Below are 20,553 nucleotides of genomic sequence, written 5' to 3' on the forward strand. Positions count from 1 at the left end.
CTGGATCATTAATATGTACGACCCCAATATTTGCATATGCCAGCCCATGTTCAAGGCATTAGACAAGGGCAGCCAGTATTAACGTCTGGATCTGTGCACAGCTGAATCATCAGACTAGGTAAGCAAGCAAGAACAATAGCGAAAAATGGCAGATGGAGCAATAATAATTGACATGATTCATGATATCATGATGTTTTTAGTGATATTTGTGAATTGTCTTTCTAAATGTTTCGTTAGCATGTTGCTAATGTACTGTTAAATGTGGTTAAAGTTACCATCGTTTATTACTGTATTCACGGAGACAAGAGCCGTCGCTATTTTCATTTTTAAACACTTGCAGTCTGTATAATTCATAAACACAACTTCATTCTTTATAAATCTCTCCAACAGTGTGTAATGTTAGCTTTAGCCACGGAGCACTATCAAACTCATTCAGAATCAAATGTAAACATCCAAATAAATACTATACTCACATGATCCGGTGCATGCATGCAGCATGCGTGACGAACACTTTGTAAAGATCCATTTTGAAGGTTATATTAGCTGTGTAAACTGTGTTTATGCAGTGATAGAGTCGAGAGCTCGGGAGGGGGCGGAGAGAGCGCGAGCAATTAAAGGGGCCGCAGCCTGAATCGGCGCATTTCTAATTATGCAGTTAAAAAAATGAATTAAAAAAAATCTATGGGTTTTTTTTTTTTAGCTGAAACTTCACAGACACATTCAGGGGACACCTTAGACTTGTAAAAAAACGTTCGATGGCACCTTTAATCTTTGCTATCTGGCAACCACGAGCCCTCTCTACACTGAGGAAGCAGCGCGGATGATCTGAAAACACAGACAAGTAAGCTGGAGTTCAGCGCTCTTCATTTGAGATTTTCTACTTAAATTAAAGTATCTATATTGTGCTGCTCGCTTACTGACTAAATCTGGGACCAAAGTGCAGACTGATATCCAGCAGTGGCTCTCAAACTGACGTTCATTTTATTCTACTCCACCTTAAAATAACATGAAAACTGAACATGTATTTCTAGCAGGTAAAATGTTGTATATACACGACATTCAATTAAATTACCTCATCTTTTGCGGTCGAAACTGACTGCACCCACTCAAGCCAGCATCGCGCTACATTAGTGCGGTTCTCGACAATATAACGTTACCTTTGTGAAAGTGGGGATTTAGTACTTACTAGCATGAAGAACAAATATAGACTGCATGTAGATTTAAAGGGTCATGAAACCCCCCTGTTTTACCCTGGTCGTTCACATCTCTGAGCTGGAAAATGCTGTTAAAATGGGCGTGTAAAGCTCTGGAAAAGTGGGAGTGTAGAGGGGGGCAAGAGGGGAGAGAACAACCAATGAAGCACAGACATAGAACACACTCATTATACAGAATAATGAATATTAATATATGAGCACGAAGAGAATGGCAACAAACTCCCATGCACAAGGGAGAAATGCGAAAGAATATTTAATAGGGCTAATAATAGGCTACTTTGATTACGTTTACGAGCACTGCACTCAAAATCAGTCTATTAGAATAATCGTGTCGTCGCGTTCAGATAGGCTACACCACTGTATCAGTGTCCAGTTTGCACATATAATTCATTTGAAGAAGACTTGATGAAATATGTGTGCAAAACTACACCGTGCTGGTTAATGTTTGGTGCAGGAGAATGTGTGAAATAAAAACTTTTAACACGGATACTTTATTCTGTATATGATCTAGGATCCACGTGGCTAGTGTTATTAAACTCATCGCGGAGCTCCGCACTGAAACCGAGCATATGCGTGCTCCGCCTGTATATCATAATAACAATTGTATTTTTCATGTTTTAGTATTCAAACTCCAGTTCTGACCGCATCGCGATCAAAATACAAACAACACTCATGTGCTGCTGTGCTGAGGGAAACATACACACGGCTCGTGTGTTTGAACGCAGCTAGAGCAGGCAGAGGTGAATGAGCCGCACTTTTGTGACATTTGAATTCTCTGCTGTAATGCGATCTCATGTGAACATATTTTCCATTTGTGCTGGTAGATTACAGCAAAACAATCCACATGCACCCAAACCTCTGCTCTGGTCGCGTCGCAGGAAAACTCATTGTGTTGTAGCACTGAGGAAACGAACACCAACGATATGTCTCTGAACGACAAGAGATCGAGGCGAGAGAAGTGATACTTCCTCATGCATAATACCGCAATTATAATCTTATGCATACTACAGCGCAGTGATTGGATTAAATGAGCTTTATGTCATGAATATATGTCGAGAATCGCTCGAAACGGTCTACGTCAGCGTGTTCGAAAGTACACGATGACGTCAGATTTTGTGACGTTGCTCCGACTCAGCTTTTCAAACCGGAAGACAGAAATCGCTCTGAAAGATGCAAAAATAACTATTTTTCACTTATGAATAGCATTAATGAGTACCTTTAGTGTTTTCAATGATGTGCAGCCTATACATATCTGTTTACATCTCAAAAAAAGTGTTTTGGGGTTTCATGACCCTTTAACCCTCATGTGGTGTTCAAAACCCTATAACACTTGTGGTGTTCCCGGTCAAAAATGACCGGCCCATAAAAAAAAGCTTATAAATCACTCATTATACCATATTTTCACCTAATCTTGGATTCAATCTTTTTGTCAACATGTTCTCTTTCAATTAGGACTGGTTTTATATTTTGATTTGCATCTGAATAATCATAGGCCTCATTTATTTGAGAGTAGGCATTTCATTTATTGAGTAATTTTTTTTTTAATTTTTGAATAATTTTGGAAATATTAAATAAAATCTGAAGAAAATTGGTATTGTTGATCACACTAGTCTACTCTAATGTTTCACCAGGAATTTTGTTTTGAAACTTTTGTTTTGTAAAAAATATGGCACATAGTCACACTTGTGGTGTTCCCGGTCAAAAATGACCGGCCTATAAAAAATAGCTTATAAATCACTCATTATACCATATTTTCACCCAATCTTGGATTCAATCTTTTTGTCAACTTGTTCTCTTTCAATTAGGACTGGTTTTATATTTCTGTTTGCATCTGATTAATCGAAAATATAAACAATATTTTCGATTAATATTGGTTTTATATTTCTGATCAAACAGAAATATAAAACCAGTCCTAATTGAAAGAGAACAAGTTGACAAAAAGATTGAATCCAAGATTGGGTGAAAATATGGTTTGTAAATTTCCAAAAAAAAATTGAGATTTAGTTATACCCTTTGGGAACAAAGTCACTAAGTTTCAGTCCAAAGCGATAACATTAACTAGTATTTTCGGGAAAAAGAAAATCTTCTCCGGGTCAAATTGACCCGAAAACCACATGAGGGTTAAGATTAAAACTCTCTTCGATACAAAAACATACTTCTGTGAGTTTTTAATGTTGATCATATTATACCAGCAAGAATATTGCCTGAATAGAATATATAATATCCCGAATATTGATTTTATAATCAAAACTAAGGGTGATATTAAGCGATTAACAGTATTGTCAGTATTTTTGCTCAATTTTGCAACGAAAGCCACAGCAGAACAGCAGCACACAAGCTGTTTCGTGAACAAATCTGCGGCTTTGAACGAATCGTCAATGATTCAATGATACATTCATAAATACAGCCGCTTGCTTTGATACTGAAAGAATGAATGACTCGATGATTCACTCATAAAAACAGTGACTTACCGCCACCTACTGGCGGTTTTAATGTAATATTTAAAAGTATCACTTCGTTTTTATCATCATTGTATTTATTTAATTTTAAAAAAAAAATTATTTAGGGCATTATTTATTTTACAAAGGTATTTAAAAGGAAAAAATATTGTCCCTTAATGGAAATGTATAACTGCAGTCTAAGTGGAAAAGAGAGGGTATGACAGATGTTAAATCCCTCAGAGGTTACGACACTCTAGAAAGTTTGAGAACCACTGAAAGAGGTAGAATTGCACAAGTGCTACTGCTAAGAGTGCAATGTCAATACAACCTTGATTCAAATTTTTCATAAGCTTGAATGAATTGGTCTAAAGAGAAAATTTATAATGACTATTTTGTCTAAAGACTGCATATAAAATAGCTATCAAAATTAATGTTGGTAACTGTAGTTTGACTAAAAGTAATGACTAAGACTTGACAAAAATGTGATGACTTTTCGTCGACTAAAACTAGACTAAAAATGCCTAAAATGTGGAAAAAGACTAAGGAGCATTTTCATCTTAAGATAAAGACTAAGACTAAATCAAAAATGGCTGCCAAAATGAACACTGATCTGGACTCATTCATCTTTAGTTTCACTTTCATGGACTTTCAGCTGTTCATCATTTTAGTTTGTTATCTCTGTGTATTTAGTTCCTCTGTGTTCAGTCTTTGGTTGTCTGTTGATGTTTGTGTACATGTTGTGTTTATGTTACGTTTATGTTATATTTGATAACCGCGTCTTCAGTCCGTTTTCCCTCATCTTTAATCTTGTGACAGATTTTCTCAAGGAACATTTCTTATTATTATCAGTGTTGAAAACAACTGCTAATATTCTTATTTTATTTCTTTGGAAAGAGGGATACCTTTTTTTCCCCTTCAGGATTTTTTGATGAATAGAAACATTTTAGAAAGTTATTCTTTTGTAACATTATACATTTTTACAATCAATTAAATTTGTCCTTGATGAATGAAAGTATTTATTTCTTTCTTAAAATAAAAAAATCTTACTGTCCCCCAATTTTATAGTAGTATATCTGTGCATCTAAGTCATTATCAATTAAAGTTTGACTAATGAACTATTTAAGTTGTGCAAGTATGGCTTATTTTGGTTATCAGAAAAAGAAAAAAAAAATTGTTGTTTATTGAACACTGTTTTCTGCTATTGGCCATTTTACACAAACAATATATAACTCAAGGCTGTGCAATAGTCACCATTAACTCAAACAGTAGCGCATGGCGCAAGCAACGCCAATGTCATGGGTTTTATTCCCAAGTAAAGCATGAACCAATAAATGTATGTGTAAATATAAACACATTACGTAGCCAGTTTTACCTTTTTACTCTTAACTGTGTCATTGCTCTCATGGTTTATTGCTTTTATCCAAATGAATCATGATTCAAACAGTGACTTTTCTTTCTTGCAAAGGATGCACTCTCCACAATCACTTTCTCCCCCACCACAAGATACTCTCTCGTCACATCAACACAATTATCATAATTACACAGTCGCACTGCACTCGCTCAGGATTTCCACAGAAGACAAGCCAGTAAACCTGTTTTTAACATCTTGACATGAAAGCACTTGCCACACCGACACTGTGTGCAATTTTTGGACAACTTGTACAAAAACAACCACAAATAATCCCATCAAGCCTTTGGGGTCAGGACTCCAGCTGCTTTTAAATGTGGTATGCTACATAGTTGCCTTGAGGAATTAAGCATGAATATTTATGGAAATGAAACATGGAGCTTATGAAACAATAAAAAAAACAACAACAACTGTTCAAACACTGACAGCTAACCCAACAGACGCAAAAACTGAGGTGTTATACCATTCTGCTCTTTGTATTTGTCTGTCTGGTTTATCACGGCAACATTTCAAATGCTAATTCTACTTCTGTTATAGGGAAATATTATCTCCAGCAAATGAAAAGCAGCAGTTTGGGATGTCAAAAAAGGCAGACAATAAGAAAAATAAATTATACACAATCGCTTTAAGAGTCGGTCCAAATTATTTTAAATTTTATATTCAGGCATCACATGAATGGGCAAAACTCCAAATACGTACATATACATACAAATCACTGCAGTTTCCAGCTGAAATGAGCACTAGAGGCAGTAAAACACCAATAACTTGTATTCCTTTATACCTTAATTATGATAAAAGAGGCAGATTTTCGATTAATGAAGGCTCATTTTCATGCAGTTTCTTGCACAATGTTTTGACCTCAATATGAGCTCGCATATGAGCTCCGTAAAACACGAGTTACGATAAAAAAGCTCAAAGACTTGTAGAAGCCAGATAAAATGGCATGGTTGCTTCAGCAAATGTGTTTTTATCTCACGTTTGCTGTTGTTAACACTATATATGTTTAGGGTTTAGTGTAGGTGGTACGTTATTTTCAAACACGATAGAGCATTAACTTTTTAGCGCCGCTTTCCGAACTGCCGCATTACGTACAACAACCAATGTAATAAAACCAGATTCACTTTCATCTTTTCAGATAAAACTGAACGCACTTTTAGCACCACTCCCTGGACATTTCACTTTGAAACTGTCGAGAAATGAAATATCATTTTGCAACATTTTTCCAATGAGCCTGAGTTGTGTTTTTAAGGATTTGTTTAGACATGGCACATGGTTTAAGAACTAATGCAGGACACCTGAATCCACATAAAGATTTTGAAATCACAACGATGTGAAATTACAAGGCCTCTAGTGGTAACTGTCATGAATGAAGGAGCATCAGACTCTGTGTAAACAACTTGCTGTTCAACTTCAGATTCATAGACTGCTGTTTACGGATCAGGAAATCGATGACAGACAAAAATAGTCATATCGGTTTGGAACAACATAATGGAAAGTAAATGATGAATTTTTACTCCTTTAATGTAATACTGAACGTACATCACATGCACAGCCAGATTGTGCATTGCGCTCTAGTCATCATTTGTCAACACCGGTGAATTCAGATAATGCTGTAGTTAAACAGGTCTAGTCTGTTTTCTGGCTAATTATATAAGATGACTTTACAAGCTGTAAGAAGGAAAAGAGGTGCTGCATGTTTTAATTAAGCCACGAAAACATGGCTTTATTACTTGAAATGACTTGCAGTGAAGCACTGTAATGGTTTGCTTTGCCTTTCAGTTCAGTGCTCCTATAAAAATAACACATTCACAGCATTCAAAAGAAGGTATTTCCTTTTAGGTTTCCCAAGTCTACGGTTTTCAGGTGGAATTGGGCTACTTTTTTAACTATTGCTGCGGGAAGACTGAAAAAATCTGTTTAAATGATGTATTATCTTGTCCTTTTAACAGTTAAGGGGTTTTCCCATGACTGACAGAGCTAGTCAAAGCATTTGTCAGGTGCGTCTTGTTCCACGTTCACAACAATTCAGTCTTTTCAATATAAAAGTCTTCGCTACTGACTGACACACTCATAAAGACAGTCTTTGCCGCCATCTAATGGTGTAATAATGTAACTTCTGTTGCTGTTCACGGTCAGGGACTATTTTTTCTGGCGGAAGGAAGGCTTTTAGTGAAAGTTTAATAAGTTTAAGTTTTAGCTTTAATATTTGTATTGTGTGGTAACCGTTTTATAAAAGCAATAAGGTACTCGAGGCTAGAGCTGTATCGTGAATAAGTCACGGCTGAAGGGGTTACTCTGCCCTAACAACGCCCTTCAGCCGTGACTTATTCACGATACAGCACAGCCTCTCATACCTTATTGCTTACCTACGATATAGTGGTTTTCAATTTGCATATCAGTGACTGTACAATATGTATTTTAGGTATGGGAATGGCATATTTTGAGTTTTGATATTTAGAATATGGTCATTGGGCTACTTTTGGGCTATTTTTGATTGGCCACTCGGCTAGTTTTGTAACGCAGACCTGGCAACCCTGCTTCCTTTGAGGCTATTCATGCTTTTGAGTTTTAAAATGGGCAGAAAGGAACAATGGGAATAAACAACTGTACAAAAGAGCAGTTCAGCCTCCTTTCCACAAGAGAACAAAAGATGCCAAGAAAAGCAGACTTGAACTTAAGGCCAGAATCACATTTCACAGAAAATTTTGTCCTCTTGAACCTGTAAATGGACGATCTATACAGTGGTCATTCATACCTCTTCATGCCTCTAGTTATCCAAAGAAAACAGATTTATTGCAGTCACCTTTCAGGATGCACTCAAAGAATGCGTTACCATTCATATGAGGAACATCTCTTGTTCTAAACCAGGATCAGCTGGTTTATAACTATTTGAGTAGTCCAACCAGAAGCAATGAAGGCATGTGACATTTGAACTCATGCACACACACACTAATGCAAATTAATGGCTGGCTGCCCAATACACTACAGTATGATGCTTTTTATTCAAACTCTCTCTGAGAGGCACAAGCAGTCAAATCTGAGGAGCACAAGAGCTTCTCTGTGCCAAATTTTTCAAAGTGTGCTTGCCAAGCCTACAGTTCTGGCCCTATAAACGCATATCTAAAATAACCATCATACCAACAAGTTTTTTTTAGGTATAAAGTTTTGCAGTGGTTACATATTAAACATTATGTGAATCATCCAAATGTATTTTATACACATACAGAACAATAATCGAAGGAAATGTTTCTCAAAGTATTGGGTTAAGACATTTTAATAATATGCAATTATTTCTGTTCATATATACTTTGTTCACAAAAGTATGTGCTTTGATTTTCTTGACAATTTTTTTTTTTTTTTGTCATTCATTGCTAATATCTTCCATAGCTTCTGCCAACTATAATTACTGCTGTTATTGTTACTAATATAAAAAAAAAAAATGTGTATATGTGTTCCAGTTTACGAATTAAGGCATTTTTGACAAAAATCTTGGTTACCATAGTAAATTTGTGAAGGCAATATATAAGTTAATTTCAGCTTAATTAATTTTAGTTCAATGACTTTTATCTTCATATCCATGATTTCTGAGCATATTTGTGAACATGTGCAAATGTTTAATTTTAATTTAAATGTAATTTTGTTAAATCTTTGAAAGAATGACTGATTTTTTGGGAAGTAACTGCAATTGCTTTAGACACAGAGCAAAGAATTGAACCTATATAGTAAATATACTGTAGCATATTACATGGTTTTGTAATTGTGGGTCTTAAATGAACACAAAAGGCCCAAGAAAGGTTAACAACCTCTAATTTAGAGAACTCACTCTGGCATTAAATGGGATGCCACTCCTAAAACTTCGCTTGTACATGTGGCCAGTGACACATAACAGTTACATCAGATTATCTCTTCCACATGACAGCACAAAACAACACATGCATAATTTGTTGATGAATCAACAGAGGAATGTTTATAAAACTGCTTGGAAGACATACATTGGATCACGTGAATGCTGACTGATCTCCCTGGTTTTGTTTATGGTTGTTTTGAGATTAACATATCACATTAATCATTTTATGTCAATTCTGATCTTCATTCCATCGGAATATTTTATGAAGTAGGTAAACAGCCAATACACATCTGGTCTTAAGTGTTTATGAACAACAATGCACCACATGACTGTGATCTGTTCTAAATGTCAGGTGTGGTGAGATCTGCACTTGGATGCAATGAGCTTATATGTTACAGTAAAAATGCCTGCTGCCATTACCTATGTTGATACAAGAATGCTAAAATCATAAAATATTAGCAGAAAATTTCTTTGACAAAAGTGCACTCATTACGATCAAAGGACTGTGCAAATATGTAATATAATATTAGAGTATAAATTATATTTTAAAACTGAATTTTGAGACGCTTCCATTCTGCTTCATTCATTTGCACTCTGCCTACATCTAATCGTACCGCAAGGTACCGCAAGGTACCACCAAAAATGGTACCATAAACAATCACAAAATGTACCTTTTAAAAGCCTTTTTACCATGTTTGTGTAAGGTTATTAAGTTGTGTAGTAATAGTCAAGTCACAACTCAATTCTCTAGACTCTAAAGTACCAAACTTCTTGAGTTTGATCACAGTCTAAAAGCTTGTGTTAAAATCGGCATGAAATGGAAGTTGATTGTTGATTGCCTTTTCTTCACTATTAGGTGCTTTCGCACCAGGTAGCTATAGCAACTTAGTTACAGGAACTAGCCACCAGGGCCAATGTTCCCTCTAATTTTTTTTCTCGCTGAGCAAAACTTTTCTCTGTTGAGCGCACATTTTGGCCACCTGAGCAAAAACATACTTTATATCAGACCTGTACAATGAACGTAAACACACACACACAAAAAAATGGTTTTATCATGCAACTGTAACATTTAACTTTAATGTGCCATTTCTATTTTATTTGACCCTTGATGTAACTTAGTGATTTATTAAATAATATGTTTGAAAACAAGCAGTTCAGTCACTAAATTAAGCACATTTTAGGTTACTTGAGATTTTTTCACATTGCTGTATTAACTGTACCAGTCTTTACCAAGAAATTCTATTAAAAAATAATTTCTGTCCTCCTGCGGGACAGTTCAATTCTTTATAATAATATAATATGAGCAGTTACAATGATGGTTTGGGACAACCATAATCTGTTTTTGTACAGTCAATTATTAGCAACAGACAGTGTTAAACCATCAAAATTACATGTTTATTGCTTATGAATTTCTCAGATTTTATATACCAGGAGGATTTTTCGTGGCAAGGAGCCCTAAACAATCCCCTTGTGAGATAAATTTTTTATTAGGCTTACATTATAATATAATAAAATATAATATAATATTTAAGTATTTAAACTGATATACAGTATTATATCAGTTTAAATGCTTTCCATTTGTTTTAATATATTATATAGTGAAAACAAACTGAAGCATTTAAACTGATAGCTAAATATTTTTAAGAAAAGTGAACGTTAACTCGGTTTATAGTTATCTAAACATCCCTGAAACCCACAGCACCACCACACACAATAATCTATTTAAACGGAGGTATATCACTGATGTATTTTGAGTTTGCAAGCTACACCTGTGGTGGGTGTGTAATTGTAAATGTCTCAGAGTTTTGTTATCATTCTGTGCCCATCATCCGTTATTTCCACCACTTTTCATTAAAACATGACGTTTTATTTCACATTTCTTTTCGTTTCGCATTGCCTCTCGTATTGATGTATTTAGTCCGCAAACATGACAGTATTCTTACCGCGACTGATTTGGCTCAGGGCCAGCCGGCTCACACGCGCTCAACCGTTCTCTTTCTATGGAACCCGTAAACCGCATTCACCGGTTCTAACTCTATAGCGACAATCAGTGGCGTACCGCATGTCTGTGAGGCCCCCCCGCAAATAATGAGATGAGGCCCCTCCCACGAGCAGTGATGTCATGTGTTAAAATCTGTTGTGCACCTGAGTCCGTCTCCCCCCCAGTTCACAAAAACTGATTTAACAGTGAATCATGTGGTGAATTATCATTGCATTGATTAATTTGATGTTATTATTGAATAATATTATTTATGCTATATAATGTTTAGTGATTTTGATATCGCAGACTAAAATCCAGGCAGGAATAAATATTTAAGCTAATTTACGAACGTGGAGGCAAAAGTGCCGCGGCTCCGATTTTAGTTACTTTAGAAATAGCAGGAGGATCCTTCACAGCAATAATTCACAAACATCAGTTATAGCCCCCGAGGAACAAATTTTATTTAACAGTAAGCTCAATAAAGTAAATGTAATGGCCAACACATCTCAGTTTAAACACTGGCCTATAAGCATCGCAAATTGTAGAGAAGAAATTATACAAGAAAATTTCATGCCTCGCAGTAAAAAAAAAAAATGAATAGTAAAAGAACTAGGAGAAAAAACTTTAAAAGAACAACTCTATCAGTTATAGGCCTATGCTCTATTCTATATATCAGCTATATGCTGTATTTTGAGAAAAACTAACTTTATATACATCTTAAAATACCAACTTTTGAGGATTAACTTGTTTATTCTTTTTATCAACTGACTACCACACACAAAAAAGCAAACACTCAACCGAAACCTTTGTGCTCTCCGAGCGTTTTGATGCGCAAAGTCTTTCACTGCTGCTTTAATGTCGTTACGAGCATGAGCATTCTCAATACTCAAAAGAGCTAAACTGGACAGTCTTTCTTGTGGCATTGTGGTCCGGAGAAATCAAGAGCTCATGTGCACGAGAGCCAAGAGAACTGAAAACAGCAGCAACGAGCACTGGCCATAATTTCAAAAACACAGACCTACGAATTTCTTATCGAATGGAGATGTTTCTTTCTTTCAGGTACAATTATTCGCTTAAAGCGCACCCTGTTTTGTATTTATTTTATTTTACAAAAATACAAGGTTTTGTTGTTATTGTGAGTGTATCAGTACACAAATAAAAGTAGACCATTTGTAGTTTTGCACTAATCTAAAGTCTATTTTAAGTTGTTTCAGCTGTCATGAGGAAACAATCCATCAGAGCGCGCCGGCGCGTTCGTCGACCAGAGGGATAAAAATGTAGCCAATTTAGTTTCATATTTATATTTAAATATTGAGCTATAGCCTTATATTATTTTTTTTAAATTTCACCTATTATGAAAAGTGAATAGCCTAGCATGATGGATGCGCAATGTCGGGAGACATGCAGCGGGTCAGACATGAGTTTGACGCTTCATTAAGTTTTGTTTTATAGTAAGTCTTTCTTTAAAGTGAATTTCGTTGTGTAGAAATTGTATCTTAATTTCAATCAATGTTTCATCAACCAATTGCCTATATTTAATAATTAGGCAGAAAACCAAAATGTCGGGTGTGGAATGGATTGAAGTGCGTAACAAACGAACTTTCCGCGGCCTTTGAATAAGCAATAGACGTATTTCTGTTTTTATTAAATTTCTTAAATACATGTCTTTATTACTTAATTAATTGATAAGATATTTTTGGTCTAACAATATATTTTAGCTGGTCTAAATTTAAAGTTAGACACAAATTTGCGTAGGCCAATACAAGGTTCCCTTCTAGACAAGCGCGTAAAATTGCTGTTTCGGCCGCAAATTTTAGATCGGTGCATCAAATGATAAAGGCCTGAACTAAATTCATGTATTTAAATAAAAGAATAAAGAAATAACTAGACTTATTGGCTAGGCTACATTTGTAGAAGAACTTCAGACATTCCGGTAGCTGAGCAGAGCTGGCGATGGGGTAAATACGTTTGGGCAATATACAATAATAATAATAATATTAATAATAAAACAATAATAATGTCTCAGCAAAGACCGAACACATATTTATTTGTCTGACTCATGTCCGCTAACAGTAGGCTAACATAGCGCATCAAAGCTTGCTGTTGGCTACCTACAAACGGCGATGGAAACAACAGTGAATTTTTCCCCCTTTTGTGGTAATTTAGCACTATTTTTTATGATCTTCTGCTTGCATTTTTGGGTTTCAGTTAGATCATTATTTTAATCTTTAGTCATTTGAGTTCAGTTCTAAAAAAAGCAAAGGCTATGTAGCAAATAGGTGAATCTGCGACGGGGCCCATCATAGGGTGGGGGCCCCCACGCACCGCGGGGGCTGCGGGGGTGTCCCGTACGCCCCTGGCGACAATAACTCTATAGCGGTTGTCCAGAGCACTGCAATTATTTCTCAGTTAAACTACTCCAATCATTTTCATGCCTGTTCTCTGCGCGGCAATTATTTCTTCTGCGCGGCCGCGCACGCGCGCAGCTTAGAGGGAACATTGACCAGGGCGGTTCCTGAGAACTAAATGTTGACCTGACCAGGCATACAGCAGCCGCCAGACAATGCCATACCCAATTGATGCAATTGACAAAGTTTTATTTTAAAAATATACACTACCATTCAAAAGTTTGAGCTCATAAGATTTAAAAAAAAAAAAAAGAAACAATACTTTTATTTTGCAAGGATGCGTTGGATTCATCAAAAGTGTCAGACTTTACATCGTTATAAAAGATTTCTATTTCAAAGATTTCTATTTCAGAGCATCTCCAAAACTGCAGCTCTTGTTGGGTGTTCCCGGTCTGCAGTGGTCAGTATCTATCAAAAGTGCTCCAAGGAAGGAACAGTGGTGAACCGGCAACAGGGTCATGGGCGGCCAAGACTCACTGATGACTGGCCCGTGTGGTCCGATCCAACAGACGAGCTCCTGTAGCTCAAATTGCTCTAGAAGTTAATGCTGGTTCTGATAGAAAGGTGTCAGAATACACAGTGCATCACAGTTTGTTGCGTATGGAGCTGCATAGATGCAGACCAGTCAGGGTGCCCATACTGACCCCTGTCCACCGCCGAAAGAGCCAACAGTGACACGTGAGCATCAGAACTGGACCACGGAGCAATGGAAGAAGGTGGCCTGGTCTGATGAATCCCGTTTTCTTTTACATCACGTGGATGGCCGGGTGCGTGTGCGTCTCTTACCTGGGGAACACATGGCACCAGGATGCATTATGGGAAGAAGGCAAGCTGGTGGAGGCAGTGTGATGCTTTGGGCAATGTTCTGCTGGGAAACCTTGGGTCCTGCCATCCATGTGGATGTTACTTTGACACGTACCACCTACCTAAGCATTGTTGCAGACCATATACACCCTTTCATGGAAACGGTATTCCCTGGTGGCTGTGGCTCTTTCAGCAGGATAATGCTCCTGACACAAAGCAGAAATGGTTCAGGAATGGTTTGAGGAGCACAACAACGAGTTTGATTCCCCAGATCTCAATCCAATCGAGCATCTGTGGGATGTGCTGAACAAACAAGTCCGATCCATGGAGGATCCACCTCGACACTTACAGGACTTAAAGGATCTTCTGCTAACATCTTGGTGTCAGATACCACAGCACACCTTCAGGGGTCTAGAGGAGTCCATGCCTCGACGGGTCAGGGCTGTTTTGGCAGCAAAAGGAGGACCAACACAATATTAGGAAGGTGGTCATAATGTTATGCCTGATCAGTGTATATATAATATATTAATATATATATTTAAAAATAAAAAGAACTGTGTAAAAAAACAAAAATGAACTATGTGGCAAGACCGCTCATATGAAATAACTGCAACTGCTTTATGTAACATGCAGTCTATACAGAGGTCTACACAGCTTTCAGTGCTAAGGCCCAACACAGTTTGCATTACCGTCATTCACTGAGCTTCCGTTCGGCTCAGTGACCATTGTCAGAGACCCGTTTCCTCATTCCTCTAATCTTTCCATGATCCTTTCTGATGTTTTTCCCTGTATCTGTAATCTAATTCACCACGTGTTGCGATTATTCTAAGCAGCAGTTGGAAATTTGAAGTCGAGAAAGGCAGTGTCAGGGTTTAACTCGCATAAACACGGCACACCGAGATCAAAGAATTCTGGCTCAACACTGTTTCTCAAATGAAGAGAGAAAATGAGACAGACAAAATGAAGCGCACAGGTCATAAACAAACATTAGACAATCCCATAACGAGGACATATCCTTGTCTCTGTAATAAGGACAGTGTCTTTTTGATACCACAGGCTTTCTCTGATGGTTTTCTGACAAGGAGTGATTTTCTTTAGAATCTCTTTCACATTTTAGGGTCTGTCAAGTTCAAAGACAACCTTGAGAATGATTATTTTCTTCAGAAAAAAAAAAAAAAGATCAAATATCAAGAAATAATTTCCCTCCAAAAATATTTCCAATTTCTTTCAAACCCCATTCGATCCAGATTGCCTCCTTCTAACCTAGATTTCCTGTAGGGTGCAACAGACCCCCTAATGTGAGAGGCAAGTTCAAAGCACCTTTTATAAACATCGAAGGCTAAAATATCATTGCTGTCCTGCTGACACTGACCTCCCAAGCTGGTGGTCTTAACCTCTGAATTGGCTCACCGCGATAGCTTTCACCACACACCGATGCACTTAATGAAAGTATCAGTGGAGGAATGCTTTCGTAACCCCACAACCTGAGGGAGGAATATAACATGCTTGCGGCTGTCCTGCCTGTGCATATTAACTCCAATAGTTTGTTTGTCCAGATTTTCAGGTAGTCATAAACATGCTTACAGCATATGAATCACCTGGGTATGACTTTTAGCATATGCAGAAAAGCCTTAAGGTAATCCATCCACAAACAAACATCTAAATGTCACTGCAGCATGAAGATTTTCCTGCTTTACCACACTCTAAAAGCAGAGAAACAAACAAACAATTGCTAAGCAGGGCTCAACAAACAAGATTAGGCCAGCGCTACATTTTTCGAATATACATGCATTTTTATACCTTGCAAAGGTAAACATTGGGTTTTCTGTGACAGTTCGTGAATTCTGCTTGTCAACTTTTAAACTTTTTGTCCAGAAGAATGAGTTAAAAATCACAAAACAAACAGTAATGTTTTGTGATGTATGCCATAATTTTCAGTCAAAAGTAATTTATGGCTGAAAACTTCAATTGTGCGAAAAAATATAATATGATAATAAAATATTGTGTGTGTGTGTGTGTGTATATATATATGTCAGTGGTGTGCGGTGGTGGCAAAGTCCTCAAATTTTTATATATCAAAATTTTATTTTAATGTATCAAATACATTTTATATATAAATATATATCCTCTGATGAAAGGTTTTGATCCACTTCAAATGTTGACTACTGTATATATATATATATATATATATATATATATATATATATATATATATATATATATATCAGTGGTGTGCAGTGGTGTTCTGAAATGAGGAGGCACATTTTTTTTTATGAATCATTGTAAATTCATGTGCATTACTCTTAAAGTTGACACATCTTCCTTGTTAAATGATCATTACTTTACAGTACATCAAAAAAGAAAAAGAAAGAAACCAAATACAATTCTATTTTGTAATTTTACATTAACAATGTAATGTTCTATTTATCAAAACCAAGTCAATCTCTCATCAAGTGTTTTAAGCATTTCTACATTCATTCCAAAATAATAACTAAAGGCAATAATAATTTAAACAATATATTTTATTTATGTATTGCGGTTTTTCTTTTTAATTGTCAACCTAGGATATTTTGGATCATCAGTCATGCTCCATTAACACCGTCTGTCACAGACACGAATTGTATTTTTAATTTCACCAAGCTGATTGCTCTAAAACCCCCACAGTCATCATGCTTTCAGTCCATTTCAACTTTGATTTTGACGTGACATAAAGCCGGCGATATCTAACTGTGATCTGTTTACTTTTCAATTAGTCTTCCGATTGACGCCATCATTTATTCAGTCAAACTGACACGCGGAACACGCACGTCAACAAGAGGCGGGATTTATTGCACAAACCAATCATATCCAATCTTAACCAATTACATCCAATCATAGCGTGATGGAGACATTGCCTCCTCTCACGTGACTTTCCCCCATTCATTCTCAATTACCCCCCACAAAACCCACCGCACGCCGGGGGTCTGATGATTTTATATGGTTTCCCTATGAGAGGAAAGGGAGGCATGACTCCTTTGTGTAACTTTACCTGCGGGTGTCGCTGTTGGGCAGTGTTCCTTAAGATACGCGTGACTTGCGCTCTTTTTAATGTCATAATTTGTAATATTTGTGTTGTTTTATATGTAATATGGATTATTTTCTCATCCTATTTTTTTGAGGAGGTACTGCCTCCATTGCCTACTCGGAGGAAACGCCCCTGATATATATATATATATGTGCCAATGTACCTTTTAAGCCCACTTTCAACTTGAAGTGAAACTTAAAAAAAAGGAAAATCATATTTTATGCTGCTCATTATTTTAACAAATCCAGTGATTTGTTACTTCCCTGACATTTTTTTTATTACATACCCATCACAATTGTCATTGTTGAGTTAGCCCCACTCATGTGCATGCTGTCCCAGGGGACCTCACACAAACACACCCCAAAACTTTGGGCTTTCGGGACCCTTCAGAAATCAACACATTTCTGCAATTTTCAGTCTTTTTCCATTTCTTTGGTACGTACATTGATATTATGAGATAAATGTATTGTATTTTGTGCATGAACAAACAGTATTTAATCATGTTATATAATTTTCCTTTAAATGGAAAGATGAGTTTAATTAGTTTGCGCACAAAGCTAATCTCGAGGTCTAAACATTAGCCTTACTGAAAGATGGACTGCCAAAGAATTAAGCATGTGAACTACAAACAATAAATGTTTTCCACCATTACTCACTGTGAACCAGTTAAGCCCACCTTATGTTTCATTGACGAATTGTAAACTTTAATCAATTTTCTGAGTGAAAGTGTTTAATGCTAACATTTCTTTGTGTGCTATTGCCTTACTAACCTTTTACCTTACATTACTTACTACCTTAATTTACAACTATATTTAGAAAGGCCTACAAATTACACACATTAATTCAATTGAGATTGAGCCTGTTTTGTCCTAAAGTTCCTTATGTATAACTGGGCATAACTTGGGAGCCAAGCGTAGTTAAGGCTCCAGACTCCTGGTGTGGGAGGGCCACTATAGGAGACCCCCGTAAGCCCAGAGTATGGAACCCCAACTCGGCTTGGCTCTCGAAATATACCTGGTCAAACTTCCAGCTTGACTCCAGCTAAAACTCCAGAGAAAAGTCGACTCAAGTGTCCAGCCCACCGGCCTGGAGCCCCAGCCACTAACACCGACCCATCCCACCAGGGATCTAATACTTCCCTGTCACTGAATAAATATATTTATGTTTTACTTCTTTAAAATTAATAGATTGTTTATATTTTGTGAATCAATCATGATGTGGGCTTATTTGGAACATGCAGGCTTAAATGGTGCAAAAGTACCAATTAAACCCATGCCAGACTTCTGACTTTATTCATAAAATATCCTAATTTCATATTCTAAAACGTACATCAGCTAATTAATACATTTTTAAAACAAATGATTTTCTTCAAAACCATATCAAATCCATGAAAAAACACCTAAACTTAGATTTTGGTGGGCTACACTTACCCTACATATTTATTAGGACTGTCAATGTTAACGCATGGGATTAATTCAAAATCCTTAACGTGTTAAAATAATTTAACTCAAATAATCCAAATAAATCAATGAAGAACGCAAAATTGCATCAGTAACGTCTCAGATAGCACAGGTATGTCTCTAAGATGTCTGCTAAAGAGCGCGTAAGCACCTGTAACCCTGATAATCGTAAATCTCTATTCTTAACCCGATTTCACTTCTCTGTTTGTGATCAGATCATTTTAAGCATTTTAAACTCCAGGAAAGTTTTCAGTCCAATGACCCAGTGAGCAAATGCATTCAAACAATCAGTCCAAAACAGCGCTAATGTAAAGAAAACCAGGCTTGATACATCAGAGACTCGCTTTAAAACATGAGCTCTGTCATATTCTGTGATCATTTCTGAAGAGCGAAATACAGAAATACATACTGAACAGAACATCAAAACATCCCACTGCTGTATGGCCAGGTGAAATGCAAACTATGTTTCTAGGCTGGATAAAGCAAACCAGCTTCTCGCTAGTAAAGTTTTGATGGAAACGAATTGTAGTCAAGTTAAAGACGATTGCGGAAGACGTACAGGAGTCGTACAGTAAGCATGCGTGAGTCCGTTATATTGATGCGCTCTCGATGCACTGATCGCTCTTTGTATTTAGCACAGACACATTTCAGTACATTCATTAGGCCTACATTGATTCCACACACATTCAGGATAATGTTTTGATTTGTCATGTATATGCTGCTGTTTAGTAATTCTGAATGGATCTATGTACTGTAGTACAGTAGGTATATGCAGTCAGGTAAAGGTGGTTGGTTTAGGTTTTTTTTGGCATCTCCATGTGGTCCTGTTTGGTATCGCAACTTGACGCGTCTAAAAAACAAGCTCTAAAAAGCTCTAAGCAAGCTCTTTGCTGTTGCACAATACTGTACACTAAATTCTAAAAAGATCTGTTCTGTAATGTTTTTTTTTTTGTTGTTGTTGAATAATTTATGAATTATATGGGCTCCTTATATCATTTGGTTCTTTGGTGTCCTTTTGGAGTCTCCAAGTGTTTTTTTCTAGGAAATACAGCTAAATTTACCTTGAAAATAGCTTGCAGAATATACAGTTTTGTGCTTAATTTCAAGATAAGTATGTGATTAATAGCACAAAAGGGTTAATCGATTGAAAATGTTAATCTATTGACAACCCTAATATATATATATATATATATATATATATATTATACCAAAAACTATTCAGATGTTTTTGATATTTTTGATATATATTTTTACTAGTGGGTGCAGGACACTATAGTTCATTTATGTAAGTGAAGATATAAAATAAAGTAAAGTGTGACATATTATACCCAAAAATTCTTCATACAGTGGACTACCAGTAAAATTTATATATATATATATATATATATATATATATATATATATATATATATATAATGTAATATTAAATATAAATAAAAGTATACATTTAAAATATAAATTGATACATTCGTGTAAAATAATCATATAAAAGTCTAAAAGTATAATATCCATTATGTTCATGACTATCAAGAAAAAGCACCATGAATTTGACATTATGAGCTATATTGCAAGTATTCATTGCACCGTACAATAGCTTTGTATGAGTAACATAACAAAATTCATTATTCATGGAAAATCCAATCTTGACATCAGAAACCCAGCAATACAGAATAGATGTCATATCAATTAATTTTATTATTATAATTTCTCTTTTTGTATTTCGTGAAAAACACAGCATACAGAATTGAAACGACAAATCGGGACCAACTGTACCTTCTCAGTTTATAAACGGGAGTCCTGAGACCACCACAAAAGCTCCATGGCTGACTTCCTCTTTGAAACGAGCAGTTGTATCATGCAGTCTTTGGGGAACAAATCGAGTGTGATGCACAGATTTCAAAAGGCTCTGCTGCCATTGTTATGTTC

The 20,553-nt window shown here is 36.3% G+C and overlaps 1 protein-coding gene across 2 annotated transcripts in view; it reads right to left on the reverse strand.

Moving 5' to 3' along the window:
- Window positions 1-20,553, reverse strand: part of pdzrn3a (PDZ domain containing RING finger 3a) — a 50,826-nt gene that overhangs the window by 17,707 nt on the left and 12,566 nt on the right. The window lies entirely within an intron of this gene.

This window comes from Megalobrama amblycephala, linkage group LG24 (assembly GCF_018812025.1).
Source record: "Megalobrama amblycephala isolate DHTTF-2021 linkage group LG24, ASM1881202v1, whole genome shotgun sequence".
NCBI classification, from domain to species: domain Eukaryota; kingdom Metazoa; phylum Chordata; class Actinopteri; order Cypriniformes; family Xenocyprididae; genus Megalobrama; species Megalobrama amblycephala.